Genomic DNA, 16,014 nt, shown 5'->3' on the forward strand with positions numbered 1-16,014 from the left:
GGGCTCTAACAGAAACCAAATTAACAGTGGCTGAAATGAGACAAAAGTGGCCGTCTCTCTCTCATCACAGTGCAGAGGCATGTAGGGTGGCTCAGCTTCCCAGGCTGATCAGGGACCCGTGATCCTTCTGCTTGTGCCTCTCCATCCCTATGCTCCTCCTGTTATGCTCCACCGAGCGGGTTTGCATCCCAACCAGTGGAAAGGGGGGAAGGTGGAACGTGAGGGCATGTCCCCCTCCCTTTAAGTGCGTGACCTAAAAGTCGCAGGTATCTCTTCCCCTCACACCTCATTGGCTGCTACCTAGCTGTGCGGCTGAGTTGAGCCGCACGGGAAGCTGGGAAATACAGTCTTCATTCTGGGTGTCCCTGTGCCCAAGTAAAAGTAGGGGTTCTGTGCCTATAGAAGAAGGGAAGGATGCATATTGAGAAATAAAACTAAAAAGGGAGAGCTCAAGAGGGGCCAGGACTGCCTCCCAACCCACCCCGACACCTCTCCCACCACCTAGAGGAAGTCAGACTGCAGGGTTCCTGGTCCAGCCTTCCTGGAAGCCCCCAGCCTGCGGCTTCCCTCACTTTCACTCTGTGATCTGGTGGTTCTCTCATGGTTCTGGACGGGGCCTCAGTTCAAAACAGAGATCTGTCTTTGAGACAGTGCACATCCTATCAATCTGTGTCAATCCACAGATAGAAGACGTCACCTTTTCCTAGGGGGGATTCTCCAAGAGCCTCAGGTTTGCACGCCCTCTTCTTCACCGCTTTGGGGAACAGAAACCCGTGACTGCCATTTCGGCTATCAGTGGGGGCATGTGATACAGACCTGAGATGAACCCGAGACTGATACGTGCTATGTAACACGAGGGACGCTTATTAGACATTTGTAAGACTTTTTTTTTTAATGTTTATTTATTTTTGAGAGAGAGACCGCGTGCGCGAGCAGGCGGGGGAGGGGCAGAGAGCGAGGGAGACAGAGAACCCGAAGCAGGCTCCAGGCTCTGAGCCGTCAGCACAGAGCCCGAGGCGGGGCTCGACCTCACGGAGGGTGAGATCATGACCCGAGCCGAAGTCGGACGCTCGACCGACTGAGCCGCCGAGGCGCCCCTCGGCGGCTAATTTTAAATATGTCACTGCTGCTGGCATGATGATGAGCCCGTAAAAGACCTTTTGTCTTTCCCAGTGACTTCCTTCACTCAGTGTGATACATCAGCCCCATCCATGTTGTCACAAATGGCAAGATCTCACCCTTTTTTATGGCTGAGTAATATTCCACTGCAAATATGTCTATATCTATTTCTTTGGGTAAAAAATGCCCAGTAGTGGAATTAGGGGATGGTATGGTACTTCTGTTTTTAATTTTTGGAGGAACATCCATACGGTTTCCCACAGAAGCTGTACCAGCGTGCTCCTACCAAAAGTGCACAAGGGTTCCTTTTTCTCCACGTTTTCGTCAATACTTGTTATTTCTTGTCTCTTTCACTCTAGTCATTCTGACAGGTGTGAGGTGATCATCTCATTGTGGTTTTGACTTGCATTTCTATGATGAGTGATGTTGAGCACCTTTTCATGTGTCATTTGGCCATCTATATGTCTTCCTTGAAAAAATGTGTATTCATGTCCTCTGCCCATTTTTAATTGGAGTTTTTTTTTTTTTTGGTGTTGAGTTCCAAGTTGGTTTTGATTCTATGTTCGTACATAGCCAATTACTGATTTTTTTTTACAAAATTATGATTTATTATTTTTTCACCTTTTAAAAAAGTGTTTATATTTGAGAGAGAGAGAGAGAGAGAGAGAGAGCATGAGCGGGGTAGGAGCAGAGAGGCAGAAACAGAATATGAGGCAGGGTCTGGCTCTGAGCTGCGAGCTGTCAACACAGAGCCTGATGCGGGGCTTGAACCCACAAACCGTGAGATCGTGACCTGAGCTGAAGTCGGATGTTCAATCGACTGTGCGAACCCAGGCACCCCATGATTTGTTTTCTTATAAGACTTAATTGGTTAGCTTAAGCCTGGTTATTCATTAATAAAAATGATAAGCGTTCAAATCTTTTTAAATCAAACTTTAGCAACCAGCAGAACTTAAAACAGAAATAGGGAATGACCCTAAGAGGTGGGACTGGGAGAAAGACAGATTAGACTTTTCATTTAATATCATTCTGAACTGATGGAATTTATTTTTACTCTCTCTGTGTATTATTTTCATGGTTTCTAAAGGACACAGGATGTCATTTGAGTCTCAAGTTATAAGCATCCCGGGTGATGGGGAAAGTGATTCCTTCCTTGCAGCTCCAAAATCTGAAAAATGGGGGTTTATTTGGGTTTATCCTGTTTCTGTTTCATTCAGCTTCCCGAACATGTATGTTTATATCTTTCACCCACATGGGAGGTTTTCAGCCATTGTTTTTTCAAATATTTTTCCTGCACCACTGTTTCTCCTGTTCTTCCCAGATTCTGATGACCCAGACATTCACTCTTCTGGAATTGTACCACCATTCCTGGAGTTCTGTTCATTTCTTCCCCGTCTTTCTCTCTGTTGTCAGATTGGATACTTTCTGCCTTCAAGATCACTGACTTGTTTCTCTGCCATCTCCCTTCTGCTAGGCACCCATACAAAGGGTTTTTAAATTTTTGCTTATTTTATTTTTCAGTTATAAGATTTTCATTTTGTCCTTTTTATGTTCTTTTTATTGGCTTAAAATTCCTCCCTCCCCCCCTCCCTCCCTCCCCTCCTCCCTCCCTCCCTCCCTCCCTCCCTTCCTTCCTTCCTTCCTTCCTTCCTTCTTTGTAGGCTCCACATCCAACATGGAGCCCAATGCAAGGCTTGAACTCATGACCCTGAGATCAAGACCTGAGCTGAGGTCAAGAGTCAGATGTTTAACCCAGGTAGCCCTGTTTGCTTAAAATGTCCCTCTATCCATTTGTTTCTAGGTGGTTTGCCCTTATTTGCTGGAGGGTTTTTATAATATCTGCTTTAATGACTGTCAGATAATCCCCACGGCCATGTCATTTCAGCACTGGCAGCTGTTGGCCGTCTTCTCCCATGCGAGTTGGGATTTTCGTGTTTCCTCATATGTCAAGTCGCTCTGGAATATACCTGGACATTCCGGGTATCATTAGACTTTTCTAAAAATCCTGCGGAGACTATCGCCATATTGTTCTAGGAGGCCGTGGACCAGACTGGGCTCAGGCTGTGAGTTCCAACCAGCCTCCCGTGGCTTATGACTTCAAGGTCATTTGTATTTTCAGAGCCTTTCCCAGGCCATCTGATAGTAAATTCTCAAAGTCTGCGCGAACTGTTTCGTGTTTAATTCACGTACACGAAACAGGGGGATGGGTGCAGAAGTTTATTGTTCCCCTACTCTGAGTATTAGGAGACGTTTTCCTAATTTAATCAGAATGAGGGGGGCCCTAGAGCTTTCTCTGTCTGCCCTGGTGTGCACTTCCAGGCTGACAGGTGCATGGAGTCCAGGCTGGGAAATACTGGGGGGGGGGGGGGGGGGGGGATGGTCAACTCATTGCTAGCGTGGCTGTACGTCCGATGCTGGTTTTGTTCCTCCACCTATCTGCTACTAAGTTTTCAGAGTTCTTAAATAGCTACTCTGTGTGTTTTGTCCAGGATTTTTTTTCTTTTTTAATGTTTATTTATTTTTGAGAGAGAAAGAGTGAGTGAGTGCCAGTGGGGGAGGGGCAGAGAGAGAGAGAGAGAGAGGGAGAGAGAGGGAGGGAGACACAGAATCCGAAGCAGGCTCCAGGCTCTGCGCTGTCAGCACAGAGCCTCATGCGGGGCTCGAACCCAGTCTGATCTAGATGTATGGGGAGCATCAGCAAACCTTGTACGCCTCACCTAAGATGTGGGTCTTTACCTCGTGATGTGACCTTCTCCGGGGCTCTCGGCTTTCCCCTTAATTCTAGCTAACTCTGCCTTTTGTGGGATTTGTGCCCTCAGTGGGAAGCCTTCTACCCACCTGCCTCCCATCCTTTGTGACCCTATCCTTCTCCCATGGTGGAATCTTTTTTCCCATCTAGCAAGGCAATAGATAGCGGGCCTGAGTATAAGAAATGCAGTGATAGCTGTTCCGTATACACTGGTTTATATAACCTTCATCTCAACATCACTGTTATTAACCCCCTTTTACAGAAGAGAAAACTGAGGTGTAGTTTTGGGGTAAGTTGCCTCCAGTTGTGGGTGGTAACCTAAAAAATGGTGTCCCAAAGAAGCCAGATCCCTGGGACCTGTAAATCTACCTTACATGGATACAAGGCCTTTACAGATATATTAAGTTAGGATCTTGAGATGGGTAGATTATCCTGGATTATCAGGGTGGCCCTAAATGCAATTACATGTATAGGAGAGGGAAGCAGAGGGAGATCTCTCTCTCTCTCTCTCCCTCCCTCCCTCCCTTTCCCATCCCCACCCCCCACAGAAAAGAAGGTGATGTGACCACAGAGCTGACACATTTCAAGATGCTGGCATTAAAAACCAGAGCGATGCAGCCACAAACCAAGGAGAAACAGCCGACACCAGAAGCTGGAAGAGTCAGGGAACAGTGTCTCCCCTGGAGCCCCCAGAAGGAGTACAGCCCTGTCAACACCTTACTTTGCCCCAGTGATACTGATTTTGGACTCCGGGCCCCCAGAACTGAGAGAATAAATTTCTGTTTGTTTTAAGCCACCAAGTCTGTGGTAATTTGCCACAAGAGCTTTAGGAGACCAGTCTACCATGTAGAACCAGCCACGTGCCCCTGTCTGTCTGGCTCAGGTAGGCAGCCCGGGATTGGAGGGAGCCTCCCTGCCAATGTCAGGTGAGCCCAGCACTGCTTACAGTAAGCACTCAGGAGAAGCACCCCCCTTCCCCCCAGGGAGACATGGGGGTGAGCAGGTAGAACAGCCAGGAAGGGCCTTGGCAGAATAAGCAACCACAGCAGGGCTGACACTTCCCTCCCTACCACGAGACACGGGGCAGCGAGGCCTGGGGAAACCCCTTCTAGCCCCCAAAGACCCAGTGATACCAGATAAACCACAATGAGCAAAATAATACAGCGAAGGCTCTGAACACTAAGCTGTCGTTGGAACCACAGCTCACCAAAATAGTCCAGGACCTGCACGGTAAACCTGAACAGGGTGCCTGCCTGCTAAAATAAAGGGTTTGAATAGGACCTGGGGTTCCCAAACATAATAGACAAGATGACAAGGATATGCCTAAAATCACCCACCCTAATAAGAACCCAGAAAACCGCAAATTGAGTGAGAAAAACAAATCGATTGACTCTAGTACTGATTTGAATCCGATGTTGGAATTATCCGAGGTCTGAAAGCAGCCATCATTTAAAACAATATTTTTAATGTTTATTTACTTTTGAGAAAGAGAGAGAGAGACAGAGCACAAGCAGGGGAGGGGCAGAAAGAGAGGGAGACACAGACTTCAAAGCAGGCTCCAGGCTCTGAGCTGTTAGCGTAGAGCCCGACGCGGGGCTCCAACTCGTAGCCCTGAGATCGTGACCTGAGCTGAAGTTGGACATTCAACCACCTAAGCCACCCAGGAGCTCCTGAAAGCAGCCATCCTAAAAATGCTTCAACAATCAATTAGAAATTGCCTTGAAATGAAGGGAAAAAATAGATAATCTCAGCAATGAAATAGACATTATAGAAAAGCAGTAAAAAGAGCTGTTAGTAAGAACTATGTTAAATTTAATATAGATACAGATGGTTACGTGCAGAAATATTTATGGCTATGTGTATATTACAGATTAGTATACACACATATATTTCTTTGCTCTGTTGGCTGCCAGGGCCTAAAAGAAAGACACGCAAAGAGCAAGAACACACTTAGCACCCAGACCTTGGTTTCTAATACCATAGTCCAGTGAAAGGAACCTGGGCTCCTTGAAGAAATACCCGATTCTAGGACTGGGGTAGGAAATATACCACATGAGCCTGGAGCATCTTGTAGTGATAGGAAGTAAGAAAGTGCTCAAAACCAACCAACCAACCAACCAACCAATCGACCGACGATCCCACAAAGGAGGCTGGGAAAGGTAGGTGGGTGAGAGCAGGGCCTCTGGAAGCCCTGAGGTGGAGGCTATATGGAGGCTGCAGGGAGGACAAGGGGCCAAAGCAGTGGCCAGTGGACGTTGGCGGTGGGGAGGTGTTGGTGACCTTGACAGAGCAGACAGGCAGGAGAGAAAAACAATTGTCACACCTGGGCTGCTCCATCCACACCAGGGCAAAGTGACTTTGGCCAGGCTGGCCTCTGCTCTGCCACCCTTCTAGGGTTCGGCCAAGTTCAGGGTAGGACTGAGCCTCACTTGAGAGTTCTGGTGCATCTCTTCTTTGTCTGGGTGTCCCCACAGTCTCCTACAGTCCCCCGGGGCATGAGGCCACTCCCACCCTCTTAAACCTATTAGCTGCCATACCAGCTCCCTTATGGGGCTGTTCCTTCAGTCCCAGAACCAGCACCAGGCAGGAGAGGCAGCTGAAGGTGCCCAGCCATCGCATGCACTCTCTCCGAGGGGGAACAAGAAGGGAGAAGCACACTTAGGCCCGTGTGCTCCGTCCCGCCTCCGTACCTCTGTGCAGAGAGGCCTGTGTGGAGACCCTTCCCTCCCCAGCCCCCATCTCTCCAAATCCCACCCCCCTTGAGCCCTGGCTCAACACACACTTTCTCTTTCATGCGTTCTCTGCCCCCGTTGATCTCTCTGCCTGCTCTGGGAAACGTTGGTGTCTTGCTGTCATCCATATGTGTCTTCCTGACCCATCTACCACCGCCTTGAGGGCGGAAATAATGACTACTTCTATCTCCCTGTGGCGCCTAAGGATGACAATCGCAACCCTAATGACAACTGTTAATAATTACTGAACAGTTGCTTTTTTATTAGCTCATGGCATTTTTTAAAACTTTTTTCAAAAAGTCTATTTATTTTGAGGGGCGCCTGGGTGGCTCAGTCGGTTGAGCCTCCGACTTCGGCTCAGGTGATGATCTCGCGGTTCGTGAGTTCGAGCCCTGCATCGTGCTCTGTGCTGACGGCTCGGAGCCTGGAGCCTGCTTCGGATTCTGTGTCTCCCTCTCTCTCTGCCCCTCCCCTGCTCGCAGTCTGTCTGTCTCTCTCTCTCAAAAATAAACAAACATTAAAAGAATTATATTAAAAAGTCTATTTATTTTGAGAGAGAGCACTCGCGCACACATGCCCTGGGGAGGTGCAGAGAGAGGGAGAGAGAATCCTAAGCAGGCTCCGCACTGTCGGTGTGGAGCCCGATGCAGGGCTTGAACTCACAAACCGTGAAATCATGACCTGTACTGAACTCCAAGAGTCGGTCACTTAACTGACTGAGCCACGCAAGTGCCCCTCAGATTTCATTTTTAAAAATTTAATCTCTAGGGGTGCCTGGGTGGCGCAGTCGGTTAAGCGTCCGACTTCAGCCAGGTCACGATCTCGCGGTCCGTGTGTTCGAGCCCCGCGTCGGGCTCTGGGCTGATGGCTCAGAGCCTGGAGCCTGTTTCCGATTCTGTGTCTCCCTCTCTCTCTGCCCCTCCCCCGTTCATGCTCTGTCTCTCTCTGTCCCCAAAATAAATAAATGTTGAAAAAAATAAGTAAATAAAAAAAAAATTTAATCTCTACACCCAACATGGGGCTCAAACTCACGACACTGGGATGAGGAGTCGGACGTGCTACCCACTGGGCCAGCCAGGCACCACTGCCTCATTTTGTTTTTGCAACAGCCCTCGTGGTGGGGGCTCTGTGATTAGCGCAGTTTTACAGACGGGAGATCGGAGGCTCAGAAAAGTTAAGGACTAAGCCACACGGCTCATAAATGGAGCCGGGATACAGGCCTGCTGTTAGGAGTCAGTGGAATAATGTCTGTTTCCCCGAGGGCTTCAGTTCCGTGAGGGTGGAACCTGCGTCTGTCTTTTCCTCACTGGAGCCCCAGTACTCAGAACAGTACCTGGCGCACTGGAGGGCCTTGCTACGTAAGTGAAGGGATGAATGACCATGGCCGGTGGTAAACATGGTTATGAAGCAAAACAAAGCTGGTTGAAGGGGGTGGGGGTCAGGGGAGGCCTTCCAGGAGGTGGCATTTGATCAGAGACCTACATACAGTGTGCATGTGTGTGTGCGTGCGCGTGGCGGTGGGGTGGGCTGTGTAAAGATCTGGAAGCGTGTTCCAGGCAGAGGGAAAAGCATGTGCAAAAGCTGGGAGGTGGGAGCATGCCAGCGATGCCTGAGGAACAGCAAGGAGCCCAGTGTGGGGAGGGCGGGGGGGGGATAAGGGGGCAGGACAACTCATCTTACCCTCTGTGCCTCAGTTTCTTCACCTGTAAAACGGAGAACAAATGGTACACACTTCACAAGGCTGTTTTGAGCACCACAGTTATAATTCCGTTGTGGAAAGTTTTCGTCTGAAGGGCTTGGAATTGTTTGGCAGGAAGTAAGCGCTCACTGATGGCTCTCAACTGTCATCACGGTGAAGAAGTCAGGAAGGATCCGCATTAAATGACGTCATTATCTTGGGCCGTGACGGTGGATCATGGAGGACAGTAAGTTTTGTGGGTTCAGATGTTTCAGATGATCGGGGATAATCAGGAAAAATTACTGTTAATATCTTTCCTTTTTAAATTTTTTTTAACGTTTATTTATTTTTGAGAGGAGAGAGACAGAGCATGAGCGGGGGAGGAGAGTGAAAGAGGGAGACACAGAATCTGAAACAGGCTCCAGGCTCTGAGCTGTCAGCCCAGAGCCCGACGCGGGGCTCAAACTCACGGACCGTGAGATCATGACCTGAGCCAAAGTCGGCTGCTTAACTGACAGAGCCAGCCGGGCGCCCCCACAGTTTGTGATTTCGAGTCACACAAGCCCTGCGCTTCGGGTAAAACACTCTGGGTGAGCCCTGCTTCTCTCTCTCAATCTCCTCGCCCCTTGTCACTTGCCCCCCGACCCCCAAAAAAGTGCACGGTACAAAATTCTAAAGCAAAAAGCAAAGAAAAGGCAATATAGATAAGTCCCCCTCCCACGCCATCCCTCAGCCACCCAGGTGTCCTATCTCCCCATACCCACAATTGCTGTCTGGTGTGTTTTTCCAGAATTGGGGGGGGGGGTGTCTATGTAGATATAATCAAATACATATTTCTAACCATTTTATTTTACATGGGTGGAAGTGAAGGAAACCAGAATATGTCAGCCCAAAATATGCCTCTTTGACTTAAAAAGTATTTTGAGCTGAAGGCAGTTAAGAAGCAGCAAGCCCAGGAAAAAAAGCTCCCTCTTTTCTGCCTAAAGGCAGGGTATAAATTCTTCTTTTATTGGAGACAGACATAAATCTAGAGATGACACCAGAGGAATTTGCAAACCTTCCTCCATTCCCTCTCATATATTTACCTTTCCACAGCCTTCTGACCTCAGAAGCCTTAAGCCATTTCCCTTTGCCTTGTCATTTCTTGGCAAATTTATTGTTCCTTGTTGAAGATGCTATCTAAGCTGGAATTCTAAGCTGCCATTTTGGGTTACTTTTCATTAGGTTTCCCCGTGTAATGTGTGCTGCATGACTTAATAAAAGTTTTTTCTCTTGTTAGTCTAAGTTTTGTTCAAGTCCCGGCTGAAAACTAAGATGGGTAGAGGTAAAGTTTTGCCTCCGCTACAGAAGCAAACTGCACATTCCGAGGGAGGGAGGGGAAATGGTCCAGCACAGACATTGGATCCAGTCCCAAGTTCAAATCCTGCTTCCTCCACCTGCTGGCTGAGTGACTTTGCACAAGTAACCTATGTTGCATGTTTCTCTTTTCCTTTTCTCGAATGGGGTTGGTGTAAGGATCACAAGTTAATACCCATCAAATGCTGAGAACAGTGTCTGCCCCGTGGTAAACGCTATTCCTCGAAATGACTTACCAGGTACCTTAGAGAACATCCTTTTCCATGTCCGGAGAACTCAGTGGTTACAAATGGCTGTACTGTGTCCGCTGTGTGAATGTATCCATAATTGACGTAACCATCCGGGTTGCTGGGCATTTAAATTCATTTGGAAAGGTCTTACAAAGACCGATTCAAGGCCGTTCACTCATTCACGTGTGCACCACGCTCTCTTGAGCTAACTGGCCTTTGTGTCTTCTGTTCCTCCTCCTAGAACGTTCTTCACCTACTCTCTGACCACCTGGTTGATTTCCTGTGCAACAACCAGTTCTCAGCCCCAAAGTCTCCTCCTTGGAGAAGGCTCTCTGGGTCTCTCCCCCGCCCCCCCCCCACCCCCCACCATCCTTGCTGTCCTTCTCTGCAGACTGTACATGGGATGGGACCCTGGAGGAACCTGGTGGCCGACCGTGAACCCTTGGCCCCGGCACCAAGCAGGTGCTTACCAACCCTTGCTGGCCAATGGATACCGTGGTCTACACATCTCTCACTTGTTTTAATGTTTTAAATCTTCAAGAGATCTGGATTTTAGAAAACGCATTTTCTTGTGCTCAAGATCCCAGCTGCCCCTAGTGAAAACAGAGGGCTGTTAGCAAGCTCACTGGTCTCAGTTCATAGTCTCTACTTCCTGCCCCTGACCAAGTAACACTGGGTGCTCAAGTGTGAGCCTCTATGGACTGTTTCACTTAATTCTCACACTAACCATCTGAAGAAGTTATAATGACTCTCTTCCTTTAGAAACGAGGGCATTAAGGGTGCCTGGGTGGCTCAGTGGGTTAAGCGGCCGACTTCAGCTCAGGTCATGAACTCACGGTTCTTGAGTTCGAGCCTCGCGTCGGGCTCTGTGCTGACGGCTTGGAGCCTGGAGCCTGTTTCAGATTCTGTGTCTCCCTCTCTCTCTGTTCCTCCCCTGCTCGCACTCTGTCTCTCTCTCAAAAATAAATAAACATTAAAAAAAAAGAAATGAGGGCATTAAGGGTCAGAGAGGGGAGAAGCTGGTCCAAGGACACACAGCCAGGAAAGGGTGGGGTGAAATTCAAATCAGGTCTAGCTCAGGGCCGTGGGAAAACTGTCTCTTGCTTACTTCTACCTGAGCCCTTGGGGCTTCAAGAACTTGGTTTAGATAATTGTTGGGCCTTTGTGATAACTCTTGTCCCCAGGGGCTCCCCCCTCCCCCCTCCACTTCAGATCTCTTGTCATCTGGCTGGTGAGCTGAGAGTGCTCAGACTTCAAAGTCTCTCTCGAATTCTGGCCACCACTTGGGATTTGGGGACCTGTCTGGCCTGTCTGGAGGGAAAGCTGTCTCATCTTGGGATCGAGGGATCAGTGATAGCTCACCTGGTAAGAGCCTTCTGGGGCTCAGCCGATTGGGACCTCGACTTTCAGGTTCTTGGCTGAAAAGGACATACCCTGGGCCCAGAGAGAGAGGGTACAAGGGTCACCGGAGCTGACCCACCACCTTGTCAGTCTGAAATCTGACAAACCCTATCACTGGTGGGGAGTTTGGATGTCCCCATCTGCCCTGGAGGTGCAAGCATGTTGGTCAAAACCAATGGTACTGGCTGATCTGGGGACACAGGAACTCAGAGGTTAGGGAGACTGGTCCTGACAATTCAGGTCACTGGCCTGAGAGCATTAGGTATGTTGATTCCTTGAACTCTGCGGAGAACACACTTTACAAATGAGAAAACCGTGGAGCAGAGAGAGAGGCCAGTCGAGGAGGAAGGGCTTGGACCCTCGCCGCTGTGGTCCGTTCTTGGTTTCATCAGTTTGTTCCCATCTCACAAGTCTGACGGGGGCGGGGGTGGGGGGTGGGGGGGGGTGGGACTTGCTCTCACTCCTCAGTAGGGGACCAGATGCTGTCCCTGGTACTGGCTCCCTCTCAGAGTCAGCCCCATCTGCCTGCCCAACACCACACATCCTCCAGGGTTGTCTCTTAAGGAAGGAAAGCCTTCATTCTTCTTTGTCAAAGAACCAACCCTTGATCACCTTTCACAACCCAGCTCAAGGGTGCCCTCTTCTTTTTTTTTTTTTTTAATTCTTTTTTTTTTTTGTTAACGTTTATTTATTTTTGAGACAGAGAGAGACAAAGCATGACGGGGGAGGGTCAGGGAGAGGGAGACACAGAATCTGAAACAGGCTCCAGGCTCTAAGCTGTCAGCACAGAGCCCGACGCGGGGCTCGAACCCACGGACCGTGAGATCGCGACCTGAGCCGAAGTCGGCCGCTTAACCGACTGAGCCACCCAGGCGCCCCAAGGGTGCCCTCTTCTAAGAAGCCCTCCCTGATTTCCCCTCTGCCCTAGTCATTCCCCCCTGCCTCTGTCCTTGGGCCTGCCTTCTCCACAGTAGTTTGGTGGTCAGACAGTTGGGGATTCAAATCTTGGTTCTGCCTTTTCATCAGTGTGGGCGGTGGGACTTGAGGTTAGTTCCTTTACCATGCTGAGACTCTCATAAAATGAGCTAACCATAGTACCTTTGGGTCGCTGTCAGACTACATGAGGTAAGGTACATACAGGGCCTGGCACAAAGATATTGCTCAAATGATGGATGCGGCTATTATCATCAGTCGTAACTAAAGACCTGGTCTTGACATTGAAGGCCTGAGGTGCTCAATATAGAGGGTAACTGGCCCTTGCTAAACTCCCTAGTCCAGCTCAGGCAGGGCAGAGAAAGTGCTAGAGGGCATTCCCTTCACACCCTGCCACTGCCCCCACCCCCCACCTACAAACGCGGCTGTCTTCAGCTCCACCTTTTTAAGTGGCTTTGCTGGAAGCAACAGGTGCCCTTTGCAACGATGCCCCCCTGTGGCTGAACGAGCACCTGCTTTGGGGGGAAGGGAGGGACTGCAGTTACTGGAGCACCTCCCCCATGGGGCCTTGCCGAGCAGCACTGTTGGTAGTCATCCTGTCATCCTTTAGACCGGGAGGTCTTATCTTTGCTTCGCAGGTTCATCCAACCAGTTATTTGTGGGGGACCTGCTATGCATCAGGCACCATGGCAGGTGCTCAGGGGACAAGAGTGAACAGACACATAGAACATACAATGCACCAGAGGCAGGATAAGAAGGAAAATAAGGCAGGACAAGGGGATCGCGAGGGGCCAGCCCTGCAGAACTCTTCAGGCCTCAATGAGCAGTTTCCAGAGATTGGGGCGGCGGGGGGGGGGGGGGGGGGGAGAGCACCTGAGAGCTTTAAAGGAAAGAAGTGACAGGTGTGGCGCCTGTATGTGAGCAGACTGCCGGGCAACGGCAGCAGCAGGGCATCAGTGGGGTAAGGGCAGTTGTCACCGGCAGAGATGACAGCGCCTGGGCTGGGGCACTGCAAGGGGAGGACAAGCAGCCTGATCTGAGACGCGTGTACAGCTGAGCCCAGAGGACTTGCTGATGAACGGGACGTGGGGTGAGGCTCGGGGCCACGGAGAGAGAAGTCACAGACGCATGAGCTGCTCAGCCGGTGACCGGGTGGGACACTCGAAGTCCACAGCGTTAAGGTTTCTGCTCTGCTTCCCTGTCCTGGCCTGAGAAGACTGGACCCGGAAAGGGGGGGCGGGGCACAGCTACCACCCGTGAACAGGAGCAGAACCCATTTAAAGAAGGAAGACCTTGTCTTTGGCCCTGGGAGGCAGTCCTGGAACAGTCCCCTCTGAACATGCTGCTGGCTAGGGCAGAGGGCGGGGAGCAGCGAACCCACCTTTCTGCACCAGCTGCTTCCCTCCGTGAGCTCCAGGTCAACCTTAAGGAGTCCCTGGAGGGCACTTTGTCAATGCCACCCAAAGGCGTAGAGCTGCGCCCGGCCTCTGGCCCACGTGCTCGCTTTTAAGCTGAACTCGGTGAGGAGGCATCATCAGCCCAGTTAACTCATGTTTTTCGTTTGGTGTTGAATTTTATTTATTTTAGGTAGTTTTTAAGTTTTATTTATTTTTGAGGGGGGAGGGGCAGAGAGAGAGAGAGAGAGAGAGAGAGAGAGAGAGAGAGAGGGAGAGAGAGAATCCTCATCAGGCTCCGTATGGTCAGCATGGAGCCCGATGTGGCTTGAACTCACGAACCGTGAGCTCACGACTGGAGCCAAAACCAAAGTCAGACGCTTAACTGAATGAGCCACCCAGGTGCCCCATCACTCGGTGCTGAATTTTAAACATCGTTCCATCAGGACACGTCCCATGCTTTGCGATACGTCCTTGGCCCGTGTAATGACAGGAGGTTCCCTTACCAACCAACCAATTTTGGCAAGGACTCAAAATACTCCCATAGATGAACGGAATGTCTAGTTGAGAAAGACTGCCCTGCATTCAGACCCCCCAGAACCAGTGGTTATTTGTTTTTAAACCCATGAAAGCCTATTTGGGTGACTGGACCTTTCCACCTGAGCCACCCAAAACAGAAAACTAGGGCTAAAAACATCTTTGCCCTGCCTGGATCTGGACCAGGGTGATCCCTGGCTCGGTGGCCATAGTCCCTCTGATCTTGGGCCACCCAGTCTGTCTGAACTGGGGTGGCTGCAACAATTACATCAGCTTCCTCACCCACTTCCCAGGGCTGGTTGGGAATCCCAAGAGCCCTTTGTAAACTCTTCTAGATGATGCAGGTTCTAAGTGGTGTTTTGATGATCTCTTTGGGTGTGTGCTCATTCATGCAAGCAGAATTAACGTAAGCAGAATGTATGTGTGCAGGGCCGGGGACTGGGGGAGGGAGTGTATGTAGAGGGCAGGGTGGTTAGGAGCACGAGCCTTAGAAGCAGACAGCACCTTACCACTTACCAGCTATGTGACTTGGGCTTTAGATTTTGCAGTAGTTATTACACTACTGGGACTACACTTCTTCAGAGCAACCCATTAGAAGCTACCAAACTCCACTATCCTCATTCTGGTCTTTAACGGGCAGGGGGACGACAATTTAGTTTTTCCAGACCCGCACTTTGTTTCCACGGTCACCTCTGTCTGCCGGACACGCTACGGATGTTGCTGTCCCGGCAGGCCCCCCTCCACCAGTGTGGGATGGGGAACACCAAGCCACGTCCCTTTCCTGGGATGGGCACGGGGTGGAACGCCAAGCCCTTCGCTAGCCCTGGCTGGGTGTCGTGTTCTTTGCTCGCCGCTGGTGTAAAGCGGGAAGAGAAAAGTGTGTGGTGATGAGCGCCTGGGAAGAGGGCTGAGGCACATTAGGTTTCAAGACTGGGAGACTTTGAGACAGTGGCGATCCTGTCTGTGGTTCCTCTGATAGGGAGGTGGAAGGACTTCCATCTGAAGACCCCGGCGACCTCCTCTCCCAGCTTCGCACAGGAAGCACGCTTACGGGAGGGGGTCTTCACGGGGGAACTACTCCCTGAGTTGCTGCCTGTCGGAAGTCAGCAGGGCAGAGAACTGTGGACGGGACCTGCACACCAAGGCCACGGACACTGCTCTCCCCCTCAAAACGGACTCAGCGGGAGCCTCCTACAAAGGCTAACACCGTAAAAGGGGCTTGTAGCACGGGCAACTCCCCCTTTCTTCACCATCTGATTTGCCCCTTCACCACTAGTGGATAGATAGCTCGGTGACATTTTGATTCTGTTCTTCTTCCGGGCCAAGGCGCCCTAACCCTGCACTCGTGTGGGCCGGTGTGAGCCGTTTCCCAGTGAGAGAACACCTGATCTCCCAGGTACAGATCTCTGCACGTGGAGCGACCAAGGCAACGGCAGCGCAGCCGAGAACATCAGGGCGACAGTCCAGACGAGGGAGAAGGGCTGGGACAGAGAGGCATCGCTAGAATCTCAACTGGCCAAGGCCCGGGGAGCTGGAATCTCCCAGCGTCTGAGTGAAAGGAGTGCAGGGAAGTATTTTCACCTGAAGGGCTCTGTGCATCCAGACCTGACCTCACACTCAGGCACCCCTGCTGCTGCCCAGTTGTATCCGGGCAAGAGGCATGTTCTTGTGGGAGCAAGAGGCTGCAGAGCCTCTCTCTACAAGCGCCCGACCCCCTTCCCAGTAACGGGGGAAGCCCACCAGTCCTCTCGGGGCTGGCGGGTGGATGCCAGCGGATGGGTGTCGTGTGCCACAAGCAATGTTTAAGCAGAGCCGGTGGAAGGCAGGCTCCTCCCCACACGCCCTGGAGAGTAGTGTGATTTTAAAGCAATGAAAGCCGGCTTCT

General features: G+C 50.6%; 1 long non-coding RNA gene across 1 annotated transcript in view; it reads left to right on the plus strand.

Annotated features, from left to right (window-relative positions):
- The window catches only part of LOC113602501 (uncharacterized), a 5,946-nt gene extending 1,286 nt beyond the window's left edge, over positions 1 to 4,660 (plus strand). The window contains exons 2-3 of the long non-coding RNA XR_008289168.1: positions 2,781 to 2,875; positions 4,417 to 4,660. This is a non-coding gene — a long non-coding RNA (uncharacterized LOC113602501). The remainder of the gene's footprint in view (positions 1 to 2,780; positions 2,876 to 4,416) is intronic.
- Positions 4,661 to 16,014: the final 11,354 nt, after the last annotated feature.

Source organism: Acinonyx jubatus, chromosome A3 (genome assembly GCF_027475565.1).
Source record: "Acinonyx jubatus isolate Ajub_Pintada_27869175 chromosome A3, VMU_Ajub_asm_v1.0, whole genome shotgun sequence".
NCBI lineage: Eukaryota > Metazoa > Chordata > Mammalia > Carnivora > Felidae > Acinonyx > Acinonyx jubatus.